Raw genomic sequence first — 17,332 nt, 5'->3', positions numbered from 1 at the left:
ACATAGTCCTGAGCAGGGTTCTTATGACAATTTCCAGTGTGGTTTCCTCAGCCTGATGAACCCTTCCATGGTAGTCCCTCCCTCTCACCTCTTACCTAGGCAACAATCAGTCCATTGCATAAGTCTATGTGAATAATCAATCTGTCACAGACGCAGACTTGTCACCACATCTTCAAAAAGTAATGACGAGGCAGGCTGTGCGTGTGTCTGTGTATGTCTATGCAGTGCTTGACTTAGACCAAAATCGGTGTTGGTACTCATTTTCAGTGCAGGTACTGTTTATATTTAGGTGCTGGAGTGCCACAATACTTTTGAACAAATATTCTATAAGAGGAACAAGAGCTCAAGCAGTGGAAAATTTGAGGTCCTCAGCTCCGGTGAGCTCCTGCCCAAGTCAAGCACTGTGTGTGTGTGTGTGTGTGTGTGTGTGTGTGTGTGTGTGTGTGTGTGTGTGTGTGTGTGTGTGTGTCCGTGCTTGCGTGTGCGTAGGGTTTACCTATGCAACAGTGTGTTATGAACATGACTATATGCATGTAAATCTTGGTGGAGCAAACACATTTTTTTTTTTAGATGCATGTCAGCAAAGCCAATACACAACGCTAAACAATACATTAATTGCACTATAACAGCGACAAGAGGTGCCCACAAACTGTTAGGGTCTTCATAAAGCTGTCCCAACAGCAGAGCTTGCTTTTCAGCAAAATGGAGTGAATCCTTACCACTGCTACACCTGGCTATCAGCGGAGCCTTGTCTGGCAGCAAAACAATTCATTCAGCCTAGTTTACTGCCTTTTTAAAAAACATAGCTGATATGGCTGACCATATCTCCCTGGCATATTACATCATTTTTGCAGCATATAAGACATTTTTGGATTCACCTTGTTGTGCGCGGTGGTCCTTCGTTGGCAAATTTTGTCATCAAAGAAAAAGATTTACACTTCTGTGTTGGATGACCGTTCAAAACATATTTTCCCAGTCTGACTTCTGGTTAGCCACTGTCACCGATTCCTTCCAAACAACTCATTGTTGAATTTGCGATTTCCAAATTGTTGTGTAATGTTTGTGTCCAATGGCTGATGAGCACCTATACGTTTTATCTATATTTTCTCTTGATATGACAAGGATTAAAAAGGACTTGCCAGTTGACTTGATTCATGAATCATGATGATGACTGCTAGCTAAGATTGTGAAAGTAAGATGCTGACATCATCAGTCCAATCAAAGCTACTGTACATATAACGTGATTTGATGTCATTTCTGTGGCCAATGACCTTGATCCTTCTTGGAAGGGCACTTCTAGTCTAAGTATATGGCAGGACACCAGAGGGCTCACATTCCTACTGTCTCCCCTTACTAAAGGCGGGTAACGTAGTGTCCCATGAGTGACAAAACACTGAGATAATCACAATGCAATATTCCTATTTTCTGCTGGCCTGCCCCAACACCACAGATAGCACTGAGCTAGGCTGAAACCCCTGCATTTTGGAGCTGCCTGTTTGTATTCGGCTCTAATAACTCAATGACATATATATATTTTTTTACATTGTTTGCAAACTGATATGTGACACGCATTAATACCAAAATAACATGCAAAACAGGCAAGCTGCCCCCCCCCCCATATATATACTGCTCAAAAAAATAAAGGGAACACTTAAACAACACAATGTAACTCCAAGTCAATCACACTTCTGTAAAATCAAACTGTCCACTTAGGAAGCAACACTGATTGACAATAAATTTCACATGCTGTTGTGCAAATGGAATAGACAACAGGTGGAAATTATAGGCAATTAGCAAGACACCCCCAATAAAGGAGTGGTTCTGCAGGTGGTAACCACAGACCACTTCTCAGTTCCTATGCTTCCTGGCTGATGTTTTGGTCACTTTTGAATGCTGGCGGTGCTTTCACTCTAGTGGTAGCATGAGACGGAGTCTACAACCCACACAAGTGGCTCAGGTAGTGCAGCTCATCCAGGATGGCACATCAATGCGAGCTGTGGCAAGAAGGTTTGCTGTGTCTGTCAGCATAGTGTCCAGAGCATGGAGGCGCTACCAGGAGACAGGCCAGTACATCAGGAGGAGGCCGTAGGAGGGCAACAACTCAGCAGCAGGACCGCTACCTCCGCCTTTGTGCAAGGAGGAGCAGGAGGAGCACTGCCAGAGCCCTGCAAATGACCTCCAGCAGGCCACAAATGTGCATGTGTCTGCTCAAACGGTGAGAAACAGACTCCATGAGGGTGGTATGAGGGCCCGACGTCCACAGGTGGGGGTTGTGCTTACAGCCCAACACCATGCAGGACGTTTGGCATTTGCCAGAGAACACCAAGATTGACAAATTTGCCACTGGCGCCCTGTGCTCTTCACAGATGAAAGTAGGTTCATACTGAGCACATGTGACAGACGTGACAGAGTCTGGAGACGCCGTGGAGAACGTTCTGCTGCCTGCAACATCCTCCAGCATGACCGGTTTGGCGGTGGGTCAGTCATGGTGTGGGGTGGCATTTCTTTGGGGGGCCGCACAGCCCTCCATGTGCTCGCCAGAGGTAGCCTGACTGCCATTAGGTACCGAGATGAGATCCTCAGACCCCTTGTGAGACTATATGCTGGTGCGGTTGGCCCTGGGTTCCTCCTAATGCAAGACAATGCTAGACCTCATGTGGCTGGAGTGTGTCAGCAGTTTCTGCAAGAGGAAGGCATTGATGCTATGGACTGGCCCGCCCGTTCCCCAGACCTGAATCCAATTGAGCACATCTGGGACATCATGTCTCGCTCCATCCACCAACGCCACGTTGCACCACAGACTGTCCAGGAGTTGGCGGATGCTTTAGTCCAGGTCTGGGAGGAGATCCCTCAGGAGACCATCTGCCACCTCATCAGGAGCATGCCCAGGCATTGTAGGGAGGTCATATAGGCACGTGGAGGCCACACACACTACTGAGCCTCATTTTGACTTGTTTTAAGGACATTACATCAAAGTTGGATTAGCCTGTAGTGTGGTTTTCCACTTTAATTTTGAGTGTGACTCCAAATCCAGACCTCCATGGGTTGATAAATTGGATTTCCATTGATTATTTTTGTGTGATTTTGTTGTCAGCACATTCAACTATGTAAAGAAAAAAGTATTTAATAAGATGATTTCATTCATTCAGATCTAGGATGTGTTTTTTTAGTGTTCCCTTTATTTTTTTGAGCAGTATATATATATATATATATATATATACACACACAATATATATAACCCTCAAAACAATCTCATCCAGACCAGACAACTTGGGACAATTTGGTCCGGAACCCTTGGGATCCAGAGCAGGACCCGACCACGTCCCAGTCAGGACTATTGCTGAGAAAACGGTGTACCAGATGCTGCAAAGTCTTTAGCGTCATCCTAGGGGTTTCCCTGGTCATCACTTTGACCGTTTTGGCCATTTTATGGAAGTTGTAGAGATAGTAGTCATTGTAGCCCTTGTGCTGCTGTTTGTCCATCAGGGTTGGGGGCAGGAAGTAAACTGACATTCAAATTGACATTTTTCTTAGAGGAAAAGCTTTGAGAAATGACTAAATTGAAATGAAATTGACCCCAACCCTGAGGTCCATAGATCATTTCTCAGGGGTAAATTAAATAGTTTTATTATTATGTTTCATGATTATTTTTACTCAATACTTATAGCACATTACTCTTGTATTTGTCTTTCTGCACTCGCACCTGTTTTTCTCACCGGCACTGATTTTGCACGGATTTTCCTTGCAATGACTGTGATATGTGGTTGTCTTTAACTTCCTTAGTTGAATGTGTAGCAATATTGATGTTACTCATATTGACGTTACACAGGAAACGGAAACCAGTTGTTACTTACTTTATTAATGTGCTGGTTGACAACATGCCTAGAAAAGTTTGCTTAACTATTGTTAGGGTTTGACCAACTATTTGTTTGCATAACCTATATAATATAACAAAGAAGCTATGCTATAATATTAAGTTTATACTCTATATGATAAGAGCATACTGCTGTGTGAGAGGAAGGGGCTCATGGGATGGTGAGTCATATGGAAAGAATGCAGATGCTGTGAATCAGGGATGTGGAAGAGCTTGTTAAAAGATAAGGGCAGGATATGGGTGAAATGTATATGCGGAGGGGTGTCGGGGTTTTAGAGAACTGTGCATTGTGCAGTCACAAGATAAATCGACTGCCAAAGATAATAACTACGCCCGGTAACAGGAGGCGTCTCTCGAGGTTGGGACCAACCTGCACGCCAACGATAGGATGAGTAAATTTAAACCACGCTCATCCTCCCTCTGACAGGCCAGCAGTGAGCGGGATTAAAGTACAAAGAAATCAGAAGTTACTCTGTGTTAACTGTTTTATTCCAATACCAGATTGAATCGACGCAACCTGACACTATATATCTTTGTTTGTCGTGACTACAACACAAAGCATATTGAAACATGGTGGCAGCGGTACTCAAAAGAACCTGGATCTCATCAATGTAAATGAAGAATACATCCCAGGCGGCAGTTTGAAAAAGTGCCGCGTTTACGGGCTGTCATCGCGCCGCACGTCTACGTTAGCTGGCTATCGTGAGTGACTCTATGATAAAAGCTATCTGGCTATTGGATACATGCAGATTCGTGAGTAGCTAACATTCCATTCTACAAATAAATCGCCATGGAAAATGCACTGAAATCTCCGGGAAAAATAGACTTTGATGATTGTAATTTAGCACTGGCCTGGAAAAGATGGAAAAAGGAATTCAATTTGTACATGGCTCTTACAATGAGAGAAAAACCCGAGGACTACAAAGTGAAGCTGCTGTATTATCTCATTGGGGAAGAAGGCGGAGAGATTTGTGAGACCCTATGTGTGGGCAGTACAAAAGAGATCAATCCACGCAATAAGAAGTCAACAAGAATGTGCACAGGCCCATTCTTGGCAGTAAGGCTATCCAGGCAATGGAGTTGATTACTGTGCAGCATCACAACATCCTGGCCATCGAGGAAACAACAGGATCCTGGACTAAAGAGTAAATTAAACAGGAGTACACTGATGTATTCCAGGGAGATGGATGCTTACCCGGCAAACTGAAGCTGGAAGTGGATGAGCGAGTGGATCCCGTCCAGCTGCCAAAGAGAAGAGTGCCAGTAGCACTATATAAACCACTCAAAGAGGAGCTCAGTGGTCTAGAGAAAAGAAGGATGATAAAAGCAGTTGGGGAAAAAAGCACAGATTGGATCAGCAGCCTGATCGTAGTGAAGAAACCGTCTGGAAAACTAAGAGTGTGTATTGATCCGAAACCTCTCAACAAGGCACTCAAGGGGAGCCATTACCCACTTCCCACTATTGAAGACGTGCTGCCAGATCTGAACAGAGCACGCGTGTTCTCTGTTTGTGATGTAAAAAAAACGGATTTTGGCATGTGGAACTGGAGGAGGAATCCAGCTATCTCACCACTTTCTCTACTCCCATGGGACGCTACAGGTGGCTGCTCCTGCCAATGGGAATCAGTCCAGCCCCAGAGATCTTTCAGAGGAAGTTGAACCAGGCAATGGAAGGTCTTCCAGGAGTCAAAATCATTGCAGATGACATCCTGCTTGTGGAAGAAGAAGACAATGATGAAGCGGCGACTCTGGTCCATGACAAAAACCTGAAAATGCTCCTGGACAGATGCAGGAAGCTCAATATCAAGCTGAATCCGGAGAAGCTGCAGCCCAGGCTGAAGGAAGTGCCCTACATTGGCCACCTGCTAACATCAGAGGGGTTGAAAGTGGACCCAGGAAAAGTGACAGCCATCAAACAGATGCCTAGGCCTACAGATGTGCAGGGGGTGCAGCGCTTCCTGGGCATGGTAAACTACCTAGCCAAGTTCTGCAGCCACGCCATGGAGCTCTGCGAGCCACTGCGACAGCTAACACACAAGGACTCACGGTGGGAGTGGTCAGAGAGACATGAGCAGGCTTTCAATAAAATCAGGGATACCATTGCACAGACCCCTGTGCTGAAATACTACAACCCAACAGAGCAGCTTGTACTACAGTGTGATGCTTCAGAGAGTGGGTTAGGAGTATCCCTGATGCAGGGAGGACAACCAATAGCATACGCCAGCAGAGCGCTGACAGAGACTGAAAAGGGTATGCACAGATAGAGAAGGAGCTGCTTGCAGTGGTGTTTGGCATGGAGAGGTTCCACCAATTCACATATGGACGAACTGTGGAAGTGCAGTTAGATCACAAGCCTCTAGAGAGCGTCATGACAAAGCCTCTCCTCAGCGCACCAAAAAGACTACAACGCATGCTCATGAGACTCCAAAACTACGAGGTCAGTCTCCGATACGTTCCGGGAAAACGTGTGGTGCTGGCCGACACCCTGAGCAGGGTGTACCCCATAGAACAAGACAACAGAGGCCCTGTGGAGGTCGAAGTGGAATCAATCAATTTGATACACTACCTCCCTGTGTCAAGTGAGAGACTAAAGCACATCCAGAGAGCCACTGAGCTGGACCGGGAGCTCCAGACATTGAAAAATGTGATCCCGCAGGGGTGGCCTGAAGTGAAAGGGCATGTACCTTTGGAAGTAGCCATGTATTTTCACAACAGAGATGAGCTGAGTGTGCAAAATGGAGTTATCTTCAGAGGTGAGCGAGTCGTTGTGCCTACTACCCTCAGGTCAGAGATAATGCAGAGAATCCATTCCTCACACATAGGAACAGAGGGATGTCTGAGAAGAGCTTGCGAGTGTGTCTACTGGCCAGGCATGAATGCACAGCTGAGAACATACATGGCACAATGTAGCACCTGCACTGCATGGGGTATGAAGCAGCAGAAAGAAACATTGAGGCCACACGAAGCACCAAAGTGTCCCTGGGAAAAAAATAGGGACTGACCTGTTCCAGTTCAATGACAGAGACTACATGGTCACAGTTGATTATCTCTCCAACTTCTGGGAGGTGGACCATTTGGAGAACACAGTCGAAAACGGTCATTTGAAAACTGAAGACACACTTTGCACGCTATGGGATACCTGACATCCTGTACTCAGACAATGGTCCCAGTACTCTTCAGACGGGTTCCCAAGTTTCAGCAAGGCTTGGGACTTTACACACAAAACATCGTCTCCAGGATACCCGCAAAGTAATGGGAAAGTGGATTCGGCAGTGAAAACAGCCAAAAGACTGATGGCAAAAGCTAAGAGAGCAGGTGCTGACCCATACCTGGCCATGCTGGATCACAGAAACAAAGGACAATTACAAAGGACAATTTCAGAGCAGGACAAAAATATATCAGAAGACCTGGGTGAGTATCAATTCCATGATAATAACTGGGAATTTGAGTTGATTACGACATGTTGAATAATTATTTTCTGTATGTATGACTATATTCATCACCGTATTTTCTTTCTGCAAGATGCTGTCCTGATGGCTGGAGGAGATTCGGATGTAGATGTTATTACCTTTCAACTGAGAGTAAAACTTGGAGTGAGAGCAGAGCAGACTGTATAAGGGGAGGAGCAGACCTGGTGATCATAAACAGCGGAGAGGAACAGGTGAGAGAGCGGAGGAGCAGAAACAAAGTGGGAAATAACTAATGAGAGAGAGAAACAGACAGACAGACAGACAGCATCATGGTGTGGCAGCATCATGGTGTGGGGGTGCTTTGCTGCAGGAGGGACTAGTGCACTTCACAAAATAGATGGCATCATGAGGGAGGAAAATGATGTGTATATATTGTGGGCAGAACTGAAAAAGCGTGTGCGAGCAAGGAGGCCTACAAACCTGACTCAGTTACACCAGCTCTGTCAGGAGGAATGGGTCAAAATTCACCCAACCAATTGTGGGAAGCTTGTGGAAGGCTACCCAAAACGTTTGACCTAGGTTAATCAATTTAAAGGCAATGCTACCAAATACTAATTGAGTGTATGTAAACTTCTGACCCACTGGGAATGTGATGAAAGAAATAAAAGCTGAAATAAATCATTCTCTCTACTATTATTCTGACATTTCACATTCTTAAAATAAAGTGGTGATCCTAACTGACCTAAAACAGGGAATTTTTACTAGGATTAAATGTCAGGAATCGTGAAATGCTGAGATGAAATGTATTTGGCTAAGGTGTATATAAACTTCTGACTTCAACTGTATGTTATTATCAGGTGTTTCTAAACAAACTGGGAAAGATGTGCATTTCTGGATAGGTCTGTCTCTTACTCAGAGAGGGAAGGGATCTGGAAATGGGTGGATGGAACAACAATGTGAGTAATATTTACCTATACTTTCACATGTGCTCCATCTCCGGCCTCTAGGTCACCAGGCTGCTCGTTATGGCGCGCACCTGTCACCATCGTTACGCGCACCTGCACGTCGTCAGACTCACCTGGACTCCATCACTTCCCTGATTACCTTCCCTATATATGTCAATCCCTTTGGTTCCTTCCTCAGGCGTCATTGTTTCTGTTTCATGTCTGTGCGTTGTTCGTGTGTTTGTTTTACGTTTCGTTTATTGATTAAATCTCTCACTCCCTGAACTTGCTTCCCGACTCTCAGCGCACTTCGTTACATATACTTGTTTCTTTTTTGAAGCGTATTGATTCTTGTACTAATATCATGTTGAAATGATTTTCTGCTGAACAGGTTATTAGGTTCTGGAGAGGAGGAGAACCTAATAATGCCGGTGGGGACGAGGATTCTGTGGTCTTCAACAGGTTTATTGATCTGTCTGTGCCCTGGGCAACTATTGAGTTAGGGAATGACCAGCTGTCACGATTTCCGCCGAATTCGGTCCCTCTCCTTGTTCGGGCGGCGTTCGGCGGTCGACGTCACCGACTTTCTAGCCACCGCCGATCCACTTTTCATTTTCCATTTGTTCTGTCTTTGTCTTATCACACCTGGCTTCACTCACCAATCACTTGTTTATTATTTAACCCTCTGTTCCCCATGTTGTATTTGTGAGTGATTGTTATTTGTTACGTGGATGATTGTCAGGCGTTGCACTTTTGTTTTAGACTGTGTGTTTGGCACTTGTATGTGTTATGTGCTGTCGTTTGTTAACCGGTATTAAAGTGCACCTGTTTATTATACGCCGCTCTCCTGCACTTGACTTCGCCTCCCATATACACGCATTACACCAGCTTTGCTCAGGGATTACTCAATGGGTATGTGAGAGCACACCTAAAGTGTCATAGCATAATGAATTACGTCCACAATGGGAGAATAATATCTGAATTTCATTTTGAGTTAGAAGTTGTATTATCACAAATTATTGTTGTAGTGTAATTTAAATAAATTACAGTATAACATTAGTTCTGAATAGTAATGATTGTAGTTATAATTTGTAATGATTGAATTGATATAATATAGAGTTGCTTATAAAGAACCATAGTATTATGAAAGTGCAACTCTGATCTGAAAGCTAATGTAGTGAAGTGACATGCAGTGTCAAGTCTAATCATCTAGCAGTAAATTGCGAACAAGGCAAGTGCCATGCTTCAATTTGGATTTGTTTCTTTGTCAGATGGGATGATAATTATAGGCTACTTAGTAATTAATTTTGGCTCTGTCGTGGAAACTCTAACCAAAAAGGAAGAGATTGCAGATTCTTCAAAACAACTTATTTTATTGTAAGATTTGTAAATCTGGAGCGGTTAACAATCACTCAAAAGGTGCAGAGTTAAAAGCCCAAAGAAATTGAGTTGGGTCTCAGCTTTTCTAGAAAGTACAACTCCCTTTTAGGTGGTGTGACAACCAGAGAGAACAATAGCCGTGGGGAAGCATTGGTTGATGACCCAAAGGTACAGCCAAAGAACTATGGAACTGAGAGGCTGCGGTTGGCCTGTGGTGAGGTCTTGCTGAGAAATGTCACTCCCTTTCCCAGTGCTCATTGTCGCAACACTGTTTCTCAAAAGAATCTAAACCATTTGTCTTGCTCGTCTCTCACAGCTTAGTTCAGTCTACTGCTAAATAACAGGATATTGAGTCAGTAACTTAGACAAAGGGAAAGTGTTCTAGCAGAGGGAGCAAGTCTCATTATTACATTATCTGACTTTAGTTAACAAATCTTCTTAGGGCTAGGCCCCTTTTCTCAAAAACAAATTCCTTTTAAATTGGAACCAAGTAATTTCATGGAAATGGTAGTAGAGAAGGACAGAATTGCTATTACTGTCTGTCTGTGTGTGGTTGAAGACCACAGCATTAGTTCCTCTTGGTATCAGAACAGCATTGGTTTATGAGGGAGAAACTGGTCCGCTGGAAAGACTATGATACATACAGTAGTACCAAGTCAGGTGTATGTTACATTTGTTTTTCTACACCTGCAGGACTGAAACTTGGGAATCAGAACTGTCAGCCTTACTGACTGGCCCCAGTTTCTCTGGGACTGCTGTGTGTTCTCTTGCTGACCGCAGTCATAAGTCTCTCTGTAGACTGAGTATTCAACAATCACAGGTGGTAGGGTGTGTGTGTGTGTGTGTGTGTGTGTGTGTGTGTGTGTGTGTGTGTGTGTGTGTGTGTGTGTGTGTGTGTGTGTGGTGTGTAAAGAAACATAAAATGATACATTTGTTCTCTGTTCCATCACAGATGACGATGACTACAATCACCTGTCCAGAACTCTTTCTCTTCTAACGGCCAAACATACTTCAGAGAAGGAATATCATCAGACTAGTTCCGAAAACCTGACGTAAGGAGAGTGACCAGCTGGAGACTTCTTTCAATGCCTTGAATATTGACAGAGACCAGTTACAGACCCGTTTTAACACCTTGGCTGAAGAGAAATACCAGTTACAAAGGAAAATGTCAGAGCTGGAAAGAACGATTTCAGAAGAACTGGGTGAGTATGTATATTGTGCTAATAACTGTGAATTTGAGTTGACGTGAAAAAGGTATTATGATATATTGAAGTTATATGACTGTATTGACTGACATGCTCTCCTTCTGCAGGATGCTGTCCTGTCGGTTGGTAGGAGATTCAAGTCTAGCTGTTATTACCTCTCTTTTGAGGAGAGAACTTGGAGTCAGAGCATAGCAGAATGAATAGAGGAGCGGACCTTGAGATCGTAAATAGTAGAGACAAACAGGTGAAAAAGAGGGAGAGAGACAGATACAGACAGGCAGAGATAAACATACCAACTATGTTTTCCCCAGGTGTTTCTGAATAAATTGGGTAACAATCTGAAATTCTGGATTGGTCTGACTGAGTCAGTGAAGGAAGGGACCTGGAAATGGGTGGATGGAACAACTCCCACTACAATCAATACAGTGAGTAAAATACAGATGGATCTTGTAGATATTTGGTTCTTGTACTAAATGCTGAAGACTTAATATAATCTCCCTCTTTGTCACGTCCTGACCAGCAGAGGGAGGTATTGTATCAGTTGTGGTCAGGATGTGGCAGGTTGTTTGTATGTTAAGGGTTTGTGTTGGGGATAGGACTCCCAATTGAAGGCAGGTGTGTTGAGTTGCCTTTGATTGGGAGTCCTATATAGAAGGGTGTGTTTTTCGTTGGGATTGTGGGTAGTTGTTTGTGATCACTGCTTGTTTAGCCTGTCACACTGTTTCCGGCGTGAGTATTGTTTTGTTGGTTTTCATGTGGATGCTTTACTTGTTTATCATCAATAAACATGAGTATCCACATTCCCGCTGCGCCTTGGTCCATTCCTAACGACGGATGTTACACTCTTAACATATTCGTTCTTATTTTCTGAAGACAGACAAATTATCATCTGGGTAGTGAGGATTGTGTGACTTTTAACAGTTTCAATAATTCACCCTAATTTGGATCTATTCAGTCATGGAGTGACAAGCCTTGCTCACAGACTAATCAGTAGGTATGCGAGAGCACAGTGAATGTTTCATAATGTACGATAACATCCTTTCACTGTACAAAAATCTAATGCAATTGTCCTTTTGAGTTGGCACTCGCTTTATCCTAGATTGACTAAAATGTTATTTGAATAATATAATCAACATCAGTACATTTGATTTTGGTTTTATTGAAAAGCAATTAGTACTGCAATATTATAGCTAATGTAGTATGCACAAACTATAATTGAGTTAATGTCAAGTGATAATATTATAGAAAAAACAGTGTACAAAACATTTGTTAGGGGGGGCAGAACAGGTGAACCCAAGTGCAGATTCAGATGAGACAGGGATATTTATTGAAAATTGGGGGGATGGGGTGCAGGCCAGGGGAAGCCTGGGCGGGTAGCAGGGAACCAGGAACCGAGGCTGAGACAAGGAAAGTAGGGGCAGGGTAAGCAGGTCTGGAGCGGAATCCAAAGAAGCAGTAGAGCGGGGGGGGGGCAGTGCAGGGAAGAAGGACTGATGAGACGAGGGACCAAAGTCAGAGCGGACGTAACTGTAGCGGAGAGAAAAGCAGTGTCAGGCTAGGGGGGAAAACTTGCACAACAGGATAACAAGCTCTAAGCAGGAACAAATGGCTTGAAATGCAGACTGACTGAGCAGATGCTACGATCTAGCAGTGTGGCAGGGCTGAGTATTTGTAGAGGTCTTGATTATGGAACATGGTGCAGCTGGTGGGGATCCGCTCTGCCTCCAGCACACCTGTCTCCACTCACACAATAACATACACCCACACAAAAAGAGGGAGAGAGCACTGGGGGAGTGACGGCAGGTTAGGGAGACAGGATGAGAAGTAGAGGGCGTGGCAGGAGCAGATGTAAAAACATTATGAACACCTGCTCTTTCCATGACATAGATAGACTGACCAGGTGAAAGCTATGTCCCTTATTGATGTCAGCTGTTAAATCCACTGCAATCAGTGTAGATGAAGGGGAGACAGGTTAAAGGAATTTTTAAGCCTTGAGACATTGATTGTGTATGTGTGCAACGCTGCTGGGTTTTTCACGCTCAACAGTTTCTTGTGTATATCAAGAATGGTCCAACACCCAAAAGGACATCCAGCCAACTTGACACAACTATGGGAAGCATTGGAGTCAACATCGGCCAGGATCCCTGTGGAATGCTTTCGACACCTTGTAGAGTCCATGCCCTGACGAATTGAGGCATAAGGGGGTGCAATTCAATATTAGGAAGGTGTTCTTAATGCTTTGTACATTTCGTAAGCTAAGAAAACAGCAGTGATTATATTCAGTGTGTCCTACATTCTTGCTTTGTTGTATCCAGCATTCTGAAAATAAATGCATTGATTGTTAATTTGCTCATGTGATTTTTTTTGTTGGGTTGTATATACATATTTTTAAGTCTGTCACCATATAAAATACACCCACGATTTTAAAAGTTATATTAAGTTATGGCATGCACAATATATATTTTTCTGGACTTTGGGAAACCAACTCGCAAGGATTGGGAGAGAGTGAGTGTGGGTAATGTTGGCCAATTCATGTGTGGGCATTAAGGGTCAGTGCATGCTGGGTCAAACACTAGTTGAATCTGTCTCCTTTCCTTCATCTGAATTCTTGTGGGTAAAAAACAGAACTGCTGAAAGCAAATACATCCACAATATTACTTTCACCTATCCCATGTTTCAGATCAGTGCATTTGAAGCAGAGGAGAGGATGCCACCGATGACTACTGGGATACACACAGTGAAGGAGGTTGGCTTCAAGAGAAGAGTTTGTATCTGTGGGTAGTCTACACTAGTGTCCGACCCAGCACAAGCTCAGATCATTCATTTATTGTAAGGTGATTTCTGTGAAGCTGTTTGTCTCAGAGCCTGACTTAACAGGATAGACCTAAAGTGTCAGCTAAAACTATCTGGGACGGGGATTGGACAAAGAGGACAGAGATCCGGTAAGGACACACACTTGCTGGTACAGACACACACCACCCCAATGGATAATAATCAGAAAACACAACATTTGAAAGTCTATTGAATTATATACACATTGTGTTTCAACTCCACATTAGGTGATCAACCTCATGTTCTAGCAGTTATGACTGACTGACCAAGATTCATCAGTCATGTTGCTTCATTGTAAAAATACCAGTATTAGGAAATGTGTGATTATTTTTCTACATTCTATCAACAGGTTGTTTTGCTGTCAACCTGCATTATTATGGAATACTTGACAGGAGTCATGTTGCTCTTGGCAACAATGCTCACTACAGTCAACAGTGCAGAGGTGGGTGACCCCAGTTGTACATATTATTTGAATATATTGGTGACACAATTTACAGGAAGCCAGAGCTTTGTATTTATATATGTAGCCATATACAGTATATATATGACTGCATAGCTGTCAGAATTATTCTAACACTGTATAGCTCCCCACGGCAGTGCCAGAATGATTCTAACACTGTATAGCTCTCCACGGCAGTGCCAGAATGATTGTAACATTTTATAGCTGTCATCTGCAGCTGCAGAAGGATTCTAACACTGTACAGCTGTCCTCAGCAGTGCCAGAATGATTCTAACACTGTACAGCTGTCCTCAGCAGTGCCAGAATGATTCTAATGCTGTATAGCTGTCCTCAGCAGTGCCAGAATGATTCTAATGCTGTATAGCTGTCCTCAGCAGTGCCAGTGACGAGGAGCGGTTGAACATGGAACTGAGCTTGGTGGACGACCGCTACCCGCCGTGCAGGGAGGAGATGACGGGGAACATCACCGCAGGCGACCTGCTGACCAGGGAACGCCAGGCCAGGCCCTTTCTCCACCGCCTGGTCGCATGCTGAACACTACAAAATGACCATGGCGAACCTCACTGACCTCCATGTCACAGCGCTGACCCTCTACACAAACACATACAACCGCACCTTCCGTGGAAGCCAGATCTCTGGGCCCCGACGCCAATGTCTACCGTCGGTACTTCCTGTTCAAGTCCCTCCACTTCCTGCTGACTGATGCCCTGCGGCTCCTGATAGGGGGGGAGGAGGTGGAGGTAGAGTTGGAGCAGGATGGGAAGGGCTGCCTGCTGGTGTATGCTGACAGCGGGCACAGGGACAACTTGTGAGGGGAGGTGGGGGATCAGGTGCGCACCAGGCACTTCGTCCTGGAGTCCACGCGGCGGTACTGCTCCAGCTTTGACCTGACCATCCTGCCCCGCTCGCACTCGCACCACTGCCGCTCCTCTTCAGGCCTCAATGTCCTGGTGCCACCCTACGAGCTGTTCAGGGTGGTGGCGGTAAAGAAGGTACCTAACAAATGGGGAAGTGCTCTGATGTGGCACTTCTACCTGGAGTCTATTGGCACTATGACCAACCTCAAAAGCGCTATGAACGGCAAGTCTGCCATGTGAACGGCAAGTCAGTTTGTACAAACCCTAAGCAAATAAAGTTTGTTTGAAGAATCGATTAATTGATTAACTGAAATATTTTTCAGTAACCACTACTACCCACTACTCAGAGCCATAAACATGGATTGCAATCATCACTTTTTTTCTCTCTCTACATATAAAAAACTCAAACCTACCTTCCTAATGTACCAATACATCTCTCTAAACTCTAAATTTGGTAGATATGGCAGTATAGTCCGTGGCGATGTCTCCCTAGTAGACCATTCATACAGCATTGATGTCTTTCTAGTAGACCTGTCAGTGTCTGTTTCTCAGTACGGTCTGCATCCTCCAAAAGCCCTGCATGCTTATCCGACGAGTCCAACTCAAACATTCCATCTCCCTAAACACTTCCCCCTCCATCTCCACGCCTGCGCAAAGCATGTCCGCCAGCTCCCAGCATTGGTCGGGCTCCAGCAGGAACCCCCACGGGACTCGGAGGCCAGGTATCGTCGGACCTCCCTGCCCAGCGAGGTGTCCCCCAGCTCTCGCAGACCACGGAAAAGCGTTGGGGTGGTCTGAGGGTAAGACTCAGCTTCGATCACCTGCTTGATGTACTCTGCCGTGATCTCTGTGATCCCCTTGGAGCCTGTGACCTTTAAACTTTTTCCTAGACATGATAGATCTAAAAGAGTCTGGTTGGGTGTTGTTGAGAGGCCAAGGAGGAAGCAGAGGAAGAGGTCATAAGTTCCTTGCGTATTCCGTAAAAAAAAACCTGTCCACGGAGCATCTGCGGATGTGTAAAAGAGTTGCTCTCCTGAACGTCCTTTTCAATCGATCAAAGATTGTAGTATTTTGGAGTAGTATGTTTCTTCTTTTGTTTATGTAGGTGAGAAACACGTGCATAGCAGCTAGGTAGTCTTGAATGCCGTGTACGCAAAGTGGTACATTTCCTCCAGGTACATCTCACACCCTGCGATGAGCGGCCTAGACAACGTATGGAATGGGGAACTTTTGGAGACGTCGATTCCGTGTTCCTTCCCATCCCTCTCGCTGAATATGAGGCTTCCTCTCTCCAGTTGTAGAAAACCAAGCTTCCATAGCTTATGAACAACCTCTCTGATTGATTCTGAATGTTCACCATTTTGATTGTTCTTCAAACCGATCTGAACAAGCAAAAAGTGAGTGTATAGTTGTGTCAGAGTGTCTGTCTCTACACACTCTCCCTCCTCAGTGTTTTCTAAAATGGCCGCCAACATCTCACAGCACAACGGTATCTGGCACAGGACGCAGAGGGGTCTCGCTCTCCGACGTCATGGATGAGTGGAAGTGGTTGATGAGGTCACTCAGACTGAAGCACCGGTCTATCAGCCAATTGAGTTCACTGAAGGGAAAGACAAACATGAAGTCGACGTCCTGATTTGGCTCTGTCCTTAGCCCAGTTCAAAACAAACTTCTGGACACTCGCCATCTTCCCTGAGCCCGCGGGTTCCTTCTTCAGGACGGCTTTTACTTGAGGCCGATCCGGAGATAGAGGCGGTTTGAAGACGTCGTCAAGCTTGTTTCTTGCTTCCTCATTGGCAGTAGGCATATCTGATGGTGGCCTTACGGATCGCGAGGCAGCATGTCTGTCGTCAGACCATTGGACGTTGCCCTCTGTGATGAGGAGTTCCACATAGGCGTGTGTGAGGCAGTGGCTCTGCACCTCCTGTACTGCTGGGGTTCCATCACACAATGACGTGCACCTCCCTCTAAGCTCTGATTGGAGCTTCTCTCTGACTCCTCCCTACTGCTGGAACACACACACAGAGAGAGAGAGAGAGAGAGACAGGGAATTCAGATTAGATTGTTTAGGCATTTTTGCCTAAATAATGAAGAGATACCGTATGTATGTATGCATGTATGTATGCCTACAAGAGAGAAACATTCTCAATTAAACTAAATCTATTGTCTCTAGTGAACTTAGCTCTAACTGTTGTGTGTACAGTGAGATGAGCTACAGAAGCAATGTCAGTACGAAGTAGATTCAGTATATACAGTGCATTCGGAAAGTATTCAGACACCTTGACTTTTTCCACATTTAGTTACGTTACAGCCTTATTTTAAAATTGACTAAATCATTTTACAATCTACACACAATACCCCATAATGACA

General features: G+C 44.6%; 1 long non-coding RNA gene across 1 annotated transcript; it reads left to right on the top strand.

Moving 5' to 3' along the window:
* The first annotated feature begins 3,843 nt into the window (after nucleotides 1-3,843).
* Nucleotides 3,844-7,567, top strand: LOC106609971 (retrovirus-related Pol polyprotein from transposon opus). Its single transcript, XR_001329813.3, has 2 exons — nucleotides 3,844-7,285; nucleotides 7,397-7,567. It is a non-coding gene; the product is annotated as a retrovirus-related Pol polyprotein from transposon opus (long non-coding RNA).
* Nucleotides 7,568-17,332: the final 9,765 nt, after the last annotated feature.

Source organism: Salmo salar, chromosome 08 (assembly GCF_965601325.2).
Source record: "Salmo salar chromosome 08, fSalSal1, whole genome shotgun sequence".
NCBI lineage: Eukaryota > Metazoa > Chordata > Actinopteri > Salmoniformes > Salmonidae > Salmo > Salmo salar.
This window is presented reverse-complemented; position numbering and strand designations above follow the sequence as displayed.